The sequence below is a fragment of the Tupaia chinensis genome, unplaced genomic scaffold, assembly GCF_000334495.1.
Source record: "Tupaia chinensis unplaced genomic scaffold, TupChi_1.0 Scaffold140218_1, whole genome shotgun sequence".
NCBI classification, from domain to species: Eukaryota; Metazoa; Chordata; class Mammalia; order Scandentia; family Tupaiidae; genus Tupaia; species Tupaia belangeri.
This window is the reverse complement of record NW_006200097.1, coordinates 1,574,883-1,583,270: the sequence shown is the minus strand read 5'-3', so window position 1 is coordinate 1,583,270 and position 8,388 is coordinate 1,574,883. Positions and strand designations below refer to the sequence as shown.

Below are 8,388 nucleotides of genomic sequence, written 5' to 3'. Positions count from 1 at the left end.
ATTTTATACATTCAAAATTTTGAAGTTCTGCTATTCAGATTCTCCTAGCTCGGTGATACCAAGAAGACTAAAACATGAGATTTAAGATCCATATTGATGCACACAGTCATGATAATAGGAGATCGAAGTAGGAACAGTCATCGAGGGGCTCTAGAAAAACAGTTTAGGGACATAAGAAGAGAGAGGACTTAGGTCTTCGTGAGCAGGCCAAGGAAGACTTCCTGGAAGAGGAAGACATGATCTAGACCTCAAATGTTCTTTCATTATTCAAAGAGAGAGACTTCTATTTCACAAACACTATGATTCTATGTGTGAGTGTGTGTGTGTGTGTGTGTGTCTGCACACACGGGTTTGTTTGTGTGTGTGTGTTTGCCCCTCTCTTTTTAGATTGAGTGAACCCTTCTGTAAACTGTGAGCTCAGTATTTGTTTTTTCTTAAGAAGTTTTCGCTATAGGGTGTGTGCGCTCGCCAGAAAGACAGAGAGAGACAGAGAGACAGAAAGCAAGAAATCACCACCCTGGGGGGATGGCCACACCACAATCCCTTCTCCTCCATTCTCATCTCGGGATCTTGGGCACGCACGCACACTCACACGCACATGCACGTGGCGTGAGTTTAAGCCACCGGGTCCGGGACTTGAACCAGGATCGACTACATGGGAGTTCAATGACATAGCCATTATGCCAACTGCTGGTCCCAAGCCCAGTATTATTTTGAACAATTTAAAGGCATGAGAATGCAAGTACTCATAATAAAGTACATTTCAAAGGGCTTGCTTTAAAAGGCTATGATATTTAAGACCAACATCATCTAAATCCTTTTAATTCATCATCTTTGTGATTTCTTCACTAAATCATGCAGACATAAGACATCAAAATAATTCAGAAGCCTCCCTATCAAGCTTCTCCTCTTGGCTCCAGAAGGGCAGGTGGAGGTTTAGATTTTAAACCTTTGACCTTTTTTACTTTTTTTAAAGAATTGGTTACTTAATTTTATTTATTCATTCATTTATTTTAATGTGACCAGAGAGAGACACAGAGAGAGAGAGAGAGAGAGAGAAGGAAAGTGAGAAAGCAAGCAACCATAGGACTCGAACTGTGGTCTGCCATGTGGGAGTGCCCAGCGCCTTAACCACCATACCACCTGCTGGTCCTGTCAAACCTTTGACCCTTAACAGAGCTCTACTTGGTTAGAAATCATACTGTGGGGCCCAGCAGGTGGCGGAATAGTTAAGGCAGTGGACTCCCACATGACCAAACTCAGTTTGAGTCCTGGACCTGGCAGTTTGAAACTCACGCCTGATGCATGTGCGTGCATGCCCAAAATCCTAGTTGGAGAAGGGATTGTGGCATGGCCATCCATCCCTGTTGGGGGTGATTTCTCACTTTCCCTCTCTCTGTCTGTCTCTGTCTCTCGGCGAGTGCATGTGCCCTATAGCAAAAATCTTGGTATCACTCTCTCACTCCCCCCCCCAAAAAATCATACTGTGACAAGGAAACACACAGGCAGCACTTGCCCTGTGCTATACAGACTTCTAAGGGCTTCACACATATTTGATTTAATACAAGCATTTATTCTTGAGACCTTATTAATATTCACATTTTACTGATGAAAAAGTTAAGATTCCAGGAGGGTAAATAATTTGCCAAAGGTCACCGAACTAGTACGTATCAGAGCTCAGGTTTAATTAACAAAGCCTGGTTGCAGAACTTAGGCCCTTCACCCCTATTTCCACACGGCCTCCTCCTGTGCTTATGATTTGACTGCTTTAAGAGCAATAAAAAGAAAAAAAAAACACTTAACATGATTGTCATATTTGGGGAGCAGAGTTTTTTCTTTTGATTATAAATTTTAGTTCAATATATATTCATAATTTTAGAGTCTAAATGTTTTAAGTTAGATTTGAAAAGGTATTGTTAAAATGTTGGCATTGTGATTATAGCCATTCGCAGTTCGAGTCCCAGACTGGGTGGCTTTCTTTCTCACCTTCTCTCTCTTTCTCTTTGTCTGGTGAGTGCATGTGCCCTATAGCAAGCTAATAATAATAATAACAATAAATTAAATGAATCATTTTTAAAAGTTTATCTTGCTATTTTCCTAACTATATATGTAAATCGAGATTATTACAGGAAGAAAAGTTTAAATATAGTAGGAAAAAAGGCAATAAGAATTAATTATGAGGTGTACTTCCTGGTAAATGATTTTTCCTATGTGTAGCTATGTATTTGTATTGCTTGGCAGGCATATTGAGGATCACGATATACCCAGTTTAAGGTCTTGATCTTTGTCCATGTTGTCCCATTTTATTAAGAAGCTTTCTAAAGCTTCATTTGAAGGGCAGAAAAATGTTCCATCAAATGGACATTTAAACATTTCTTTCACCAAGCTTCTCTTTTAGGCATTCAGGGCTTCTCCATTTCCTATATTGAAGTCAACGCTTCAGTGAACATCTTTGTATGTTTTTATAAGTGATAAAGCTTTGTTAGGTTTCTATTAGGTATAATAACTAATTAAGTTCATAAATACTTGCTAAATATCTACAAGGTAGCAGCTGGGCAGTTAAGCAGCTAAGGACCCTGGTATCACTAGTCAAGAGGGATGAATACGGGTCAGAGTCCTAAACCGCAGGACCAACTGCTTCCCTGGAAAGGCTGTTCAGTAATTCATCCCGCACGAGCTAAGACTTCGCATTGCACCGAATCCTGCATGTATTAAGAATTATGTCCCAATTTGAAAGATGAAAAATTATATTTCATCATCCCCTTTACATTTCTTCGATTTTTATTAAGGTTCTACCCCTTTCATATATTTATTATTCATAAATGTTTAATTTTTAAACTCTTGTTCAAGGCCGAGCCTAATTGAAGAAATTTCTCATTTCATTTTTCTTTATAGCTTGAGAAAATGCATATCAAAAATACTCCCTGAAAGCCTTCGTGTTGCCTTTTAGTACCCATGAAAGTCAAGGTCAGGCTCTTAATGCTTACAGCTCTCAGAAATCTGGGTTACCGGGGAACATCAAAATGAGCTCATCGCATTGAGAGCTTAGAATGACCTGAGCAGGGACATTAAACAAAATTGGGCAGAAGTTATAAAATCTGTCGGTTTCCTGGTCCAAAGGAGTTTCAAAAATGTATCAACAGCTTGAAGGAGTTTTTTTCTACAAAATGTTTTAAAATTCTCAGGTCTGTCTCTAAGGCAAACTGTTACTTAGTATAACATTGGAAATTAATGTAGTAATGTTCCTTAATATAACATGCATCTCACTGCACCCTATGTACATAAAATATTTCCAAATACTTTTACGAAGGCTGTTACCTCTTCTCAGAAACCGTCTCTCTTCATCTTTGCCATATTCTGATCGTTAAAATGGAGTCACTAAGTCTAACTCACATTCGAGTGATTATAAAAGGGCCCGAATATTAAAAGGCAGACCTTGTTGAGGATCATCTCAGAGACTGCCAAGACCCTTGTCCTTTACCGTATATATATATATTTTTTCACAGCACTTGTCATTAGCCAAAGTTATTTTTCTGCTTTTATTGTCTATTTTGCTTCTCTAGAATGAAAGCTTCATGAGAAAGGGATTTTATCAGTCTCATTTGCCACATTACCCACAGAACCTCAATTGTACGTGGCACATAGTAGGCACTGGATAAATATTGTCCAGTTGCTTAACTGATTAATTGGATCAGATGCAATAGGCTGGGAAGGCACTATATTGAGTGGTCAAGAGCACGATTCACTAAGTGAAACAGACCTGACTTAAATTCCCGTCTTCGCCACTCGTTAGCTGTGTGACCCATTCTACAGAGTAGGTCAAAGTCACTTCAAATCAGTGAGAGCAAGAGAGAGGACTTGGCACAAGTGTCGGTGCCCGATACATGACCATTTCCATTGTCATGTAAAAGATGATTCTTCTGGAGGCCCACAGTGTAGTGGTTGAGCCACTAGACTCCCATATGACCTACTGTGGTTTGAGTCCCCGACCCTGTGGCTTGAAAATCATTCTGGGGGTGTGTGTGCATGTATGCTCAAAGTACCGAGAGGATAGAGAATAAAGGATTGTGGTGTAGTTACCTCCTCCTGGGGAAGATGTCTCACTCTCTTCCTGCCTCAGTCCTCCTCCAGTGAGCCCACGTGTCCTATGGCAAAAAAAAAAAAAAAAACTAAGAAAAAAGAAAACAGATTCTTCTGAGCTGTGTATAAAACTAGGTGTGGCAGCTCATGCTTTGCACGGAGACCCCTTTACTCCAAGGCCTGCCTGGGAAGGGGTGTGTGTATCACTTTCCAGGACGTTTCACTTCCTCCCTTCCCATCCTGGGCCTTGTTTGGCCTGACTTCATCATGGGGCAGGTGGAAAGGGGACAGACCAAAGGAGAGCTCCACACTGCGGGGGTCCATTTCTGGGAACTACCCAGCTGCAGCCGCCTGCCCTCTGGCCCAGATGCTGACTCTCATGGAGAGTTTGTGCTGACCTCTCTGTTCCCTTTCACTTGGCCCTGCAGGGTTTCCCAGCACAACCTGGAGTTGAGGAACTAGCTGTGACTGACCCCAAATAGTGGCAGGGCTCCAGAGAAAACGACCCCTCTGCACACACTCTGATCTGCTGGACTTAACGACTTCTGCCTCGGTCTCATGAAGCTAGAAAAGATGATCAGGCTGAGGCTTGGCTTTTCCTTGGCCTTGGATGAGTTGAAGATTTTCACACTAAACAAACAAATAACACACATAAGCATTTATAGACATCATGATGTGTCATGATTTTTCCATTTAGTCCACAAGCATTCATGTCATTTTCACACGCAAAGCACCATGCATGGATCTGGGGACATTCGGAAACGGAGGAGCTATGAAGAGCACTGTGATAGGGCCCAGCCATGGTGGCGCATGCAGCTAAGATACAGTGCTCTACAGTGTGGACCACATGGAAGGCCTGAGTTCAATTCTAGGTCCAACCAAAAGGCCAGGCACTGTGGTGCATGGTTATAATCCCTTCAGCTTCAGAGGCTGAGGCAGAAGAACTGTGAGATAGCAAGAGCCTGTCTTAAAAACAATAAGGGACCATCAAATGGCATAATGGTTTTGTCACTGGATTCCCACATGGTCAAGAGATTCTTCTGACCTGTGTGTAAAACTAGGTGTGGCAGTTCATGCTTTGCCTGGAGACCCCTTTACTCCAAGATCCTGAGAGAAGAATGAAGAAGAGGGGATTGTGGCATGGCCATCCCTTCTGGGAGGTGATTTCTCACTTTCTTTTTGTCTCTGTTTCCCTAGTGAATGCATGTGCCCTGTAGCAAAACTCTCTCCAAAAAAAAAAAAAAAGAGAAGAAAAGAAAAACCAATTTAAAAAACAAAGAAAGAAAACTGTGATAAAGTACAATAGGGTCTGGAAAGGAACATCTAATTCAGGAACTTACATAGAATACCTTGGAAATGGATCTTGAGGAATAAAAGACTCCTTTCTCCAACTCATGGTTATCAAGCTGCCACTCTGCTGCTAGAGCACGTGGAGTCAGAGGAGTCAGAGGCAAAAAAAGCGAACAAGACCCAGTTCCTGTCCTCAAATTGCTTGTTGTTTTCATGGGGCATGAAAGGGCAGGTGGAAAAATCTGCAGGGAGCAGCAGGGTGCAGGACTTTAGAAAAGGGAAGTTCATGCCCTGTTTAGGAAACAATATTTCAGTGTGCAGTGTGGGGGGAGGGGAACCAGAGGGGCTGATAGGAGAGACCTGAGGGGAGACGTTTGACCAGAGCTGTGCTAAAGAGGTGCGACAGGATTCTGGAGGCTACACCAGGCTGCAGAGGCTGTGTGAGGGAAACAGGATCTTCAGATCTGTGCCCGCAAAGATTCTTCAGGCACTTACATTGTGTATAGTTTGAATGGGAAAACCATTTTCTAGACAAGAAATAAGTGGGCCCTAAACTAAGCATGAGCAAGTACAGAAGAAGGGATGGGGGAAAGATTCACTAGCTAGATGAGAACACAGCTATAAAATATTGGCAGATGGGGGGCCAGCAGGTGGCATGGTGGTTAGGGGCGATGGACTCCCACATGGCCAACTAAGGTTTGAGTCCTGGACCTGGTGGCTTGCTTTCTCACTTTCTTTCTCTCTCTCTCTCTGTTCCTCTCTGGTCAAATTTTAATTAATTAATTAATTTTAAAAGGTTAAATAAAATAATTTTTTAAAAAATATATTGGCAGATGACTACTTATTCTCAAAGAGTTTTACAGACCTCGAGTCACCTTCTTCATCCCTGTTTCACGGGTAGGAAAGCGTTCTTCCAAAGAAGTCAAGTAAGTTGCCCAAGGTCACATAGCTGGCAGCTTCATCTCACCTGGAGCGATGTCAGTCATCTTGATCAGTTAGCTAGGGCAGTCATGACCAAGTACCACAACCGGGTGAATTACAGCAGCAGCTGCTTCTTGTCTCGTACTTCTGGAGGATTAAAGTCCAAAAATCAGGTTTAGCAGGGAGAAGGTCCTTCTGGGACCCCCTGAGAGAACTTTCCTTGCCTCTTCCTCACTTCTGGGTCTGCCAACTATCTTTGGCCTTCCTTGGCTCGTCGCTGCAACTGTCCAGTTCTCATATCCACGTGTCATCTTATAAAGGACACTAGTCATGTTGGATAAGGAGCCCACTCTACTCCTGTATCACTCATTTTCATTTCTGAAATCCATAGGGACCTTATCCCCAAATCATTTAACCTTTCCCAATAAGCAATTTATTTAACCCACGTCAGTTCCATCCATGACACCAAATTGTTCTGACACAAAAATGGCACTGTCAGAATGAAGTGGCTTCCTCTTGCCTAAATATAGGTCAATATAAATATGTACAGAGGTCCAATGATTAACAACTAGGCATGTCTTAACTCTCGGTGAGAGCTGCAGGTGCCAGTTTTACTCATTTCTAACTTCTCTTCTTGGACTTAAAATGACAGGAGTAATGGAGACAGTGTCAGAGAGCTCGACTTTTTGTTTCATTGTTTCCCAACTCAGCATTTCCATCCTGCTGTGATGGTTCACAAATCCCTGAGCTGGCTCCCAAGCCATCCGTTTATCTTTCTGTATAGTGGGAAGAAGGAGCTTTTCTGTGATGTAGTAAACTAAGCCTCGAGCAGACAGCGAACCTACAAGACCTTCTTAGTCAGCAAATGCATTTTTCAGGAGAATGGTTCCGTGGAAATAATAGAGTGTTACCATTTCTGAAATCTTCCTGACTACTGACTAAGAGGAACCAGAGTCCAAAATAGCTGATTCGGCCTCACCCAGGAAATGCACCCCCCACACCCGACTTCCTCCTGTCTCCTCCTCTGGGCACCACAGCTGATGTAACCTGCTCTGAGGCTTTCACCTCCTCATGGACTCCTGGTCTGAGTCGGCAGAAAGCGGTTTGAGATTCCCCTGGGTACTGAGAGCATGTACCTTTGAGGGATGTTCACATGAACGAGGGGCATTGTGGTAACGGCATGGTTCAGACATTTCATATTGTATATTGTTCTTTTAAAGAGTGCATTGTGGAACCACAGGAAGATCCATTGCATTCATCTCAAAGATCTCAGAAAACTGAAATTTAGATCACACTAAAGCCACCTTCGTTTGGAGTTTGGGATCAAACAGAGCCTAAACTGAAATTTAATTTCACCCCAGCAGAGAGGATTTGCTAAGCAAATTAATGCTAGTGTGTAAACAAGACTTCCCAAGTCTGCCTAAGAGCCTTTAAAGGACAAGGAGCTTTCAAGACTTGGAAGCCGTCTTTTTACATGCTAATTACAAATCCTACAGTAGTTGTGAAAATGTGTCCTTCTGGGATTTCTATTAGCCAACAAGTTGTTTACTTCCAGTTTAAAGGGGGTGGAAGGTCTATGAATTATTGAGTAGCTATTATATTTCTGCCTGTGTGTGGTGGTAGAGGTCGTTTGTCTTTGTCCTCACAACCATCCTTAGTGCGAAGTGTTGCCATAGTTTGCATCTATGCGATGGAAATTTGGCTGGAGGTGCAGAGCTGGCAAGTGATGGAGCTGGGATTCAAACCCAGGTGAGCCAGAACTCTCGAGGGCCTGTGCACTATCCTCGAGCACTTGAGCAACCTTTGAATGTATTAATAGTTAAGTCTGCTTTTCTCTAAAGTATGCTTCCCAAATCAGTCATCTTAATATTTCAGAATGGACTGTCCCTAATTAGCTCAAATTAGCTAGCTTTTGTAAACCCTGTGTTCATTTCAGCAATAAGGACAATAAGGCATTCAGCCAAGAAGCAAACTGTTGAAGGAGAGAGTTTGTGGCAGGTCTGGGCTAATAAAATCATAAATAGCGGTGCTTCCTGAGACCCCAGACAGGACTCTGAAAGAAGGCAAGATGGAAAATCACTCTCATATCTCATATAT

At 42.4% G+C, this 8,388-nt stretch overlaps 1 long non-coding RNA gene across 1 annotated transcript in view; it reads right to left on the bottom strand.

The window, feature by feature from the left end:
- Nucleotides 1–4,561: 4,561 nt before the first annotated feature.
- LOC114004777 (uncharacterized) overlaps nucleotides 4,562–8,388 on the bottom strand; it is a 5,376-nt gene continuing 1,549 nt past the window's right edge. The window contains exons 2-3 of the long non-coding RNA XR_003546850.1: nucleotides 6,236–6,438; nucleotides 4,562–4,710 (exon numbers count right to left, since the gene is read on the bottom strand). This is a non-coding gene — a long non-coding RNA (uncharacterized LOC114004777). The remainder of the gene's footprint in view (nucleotides 4,711–6,235; nucleotides 6,439–8,388) is intronic.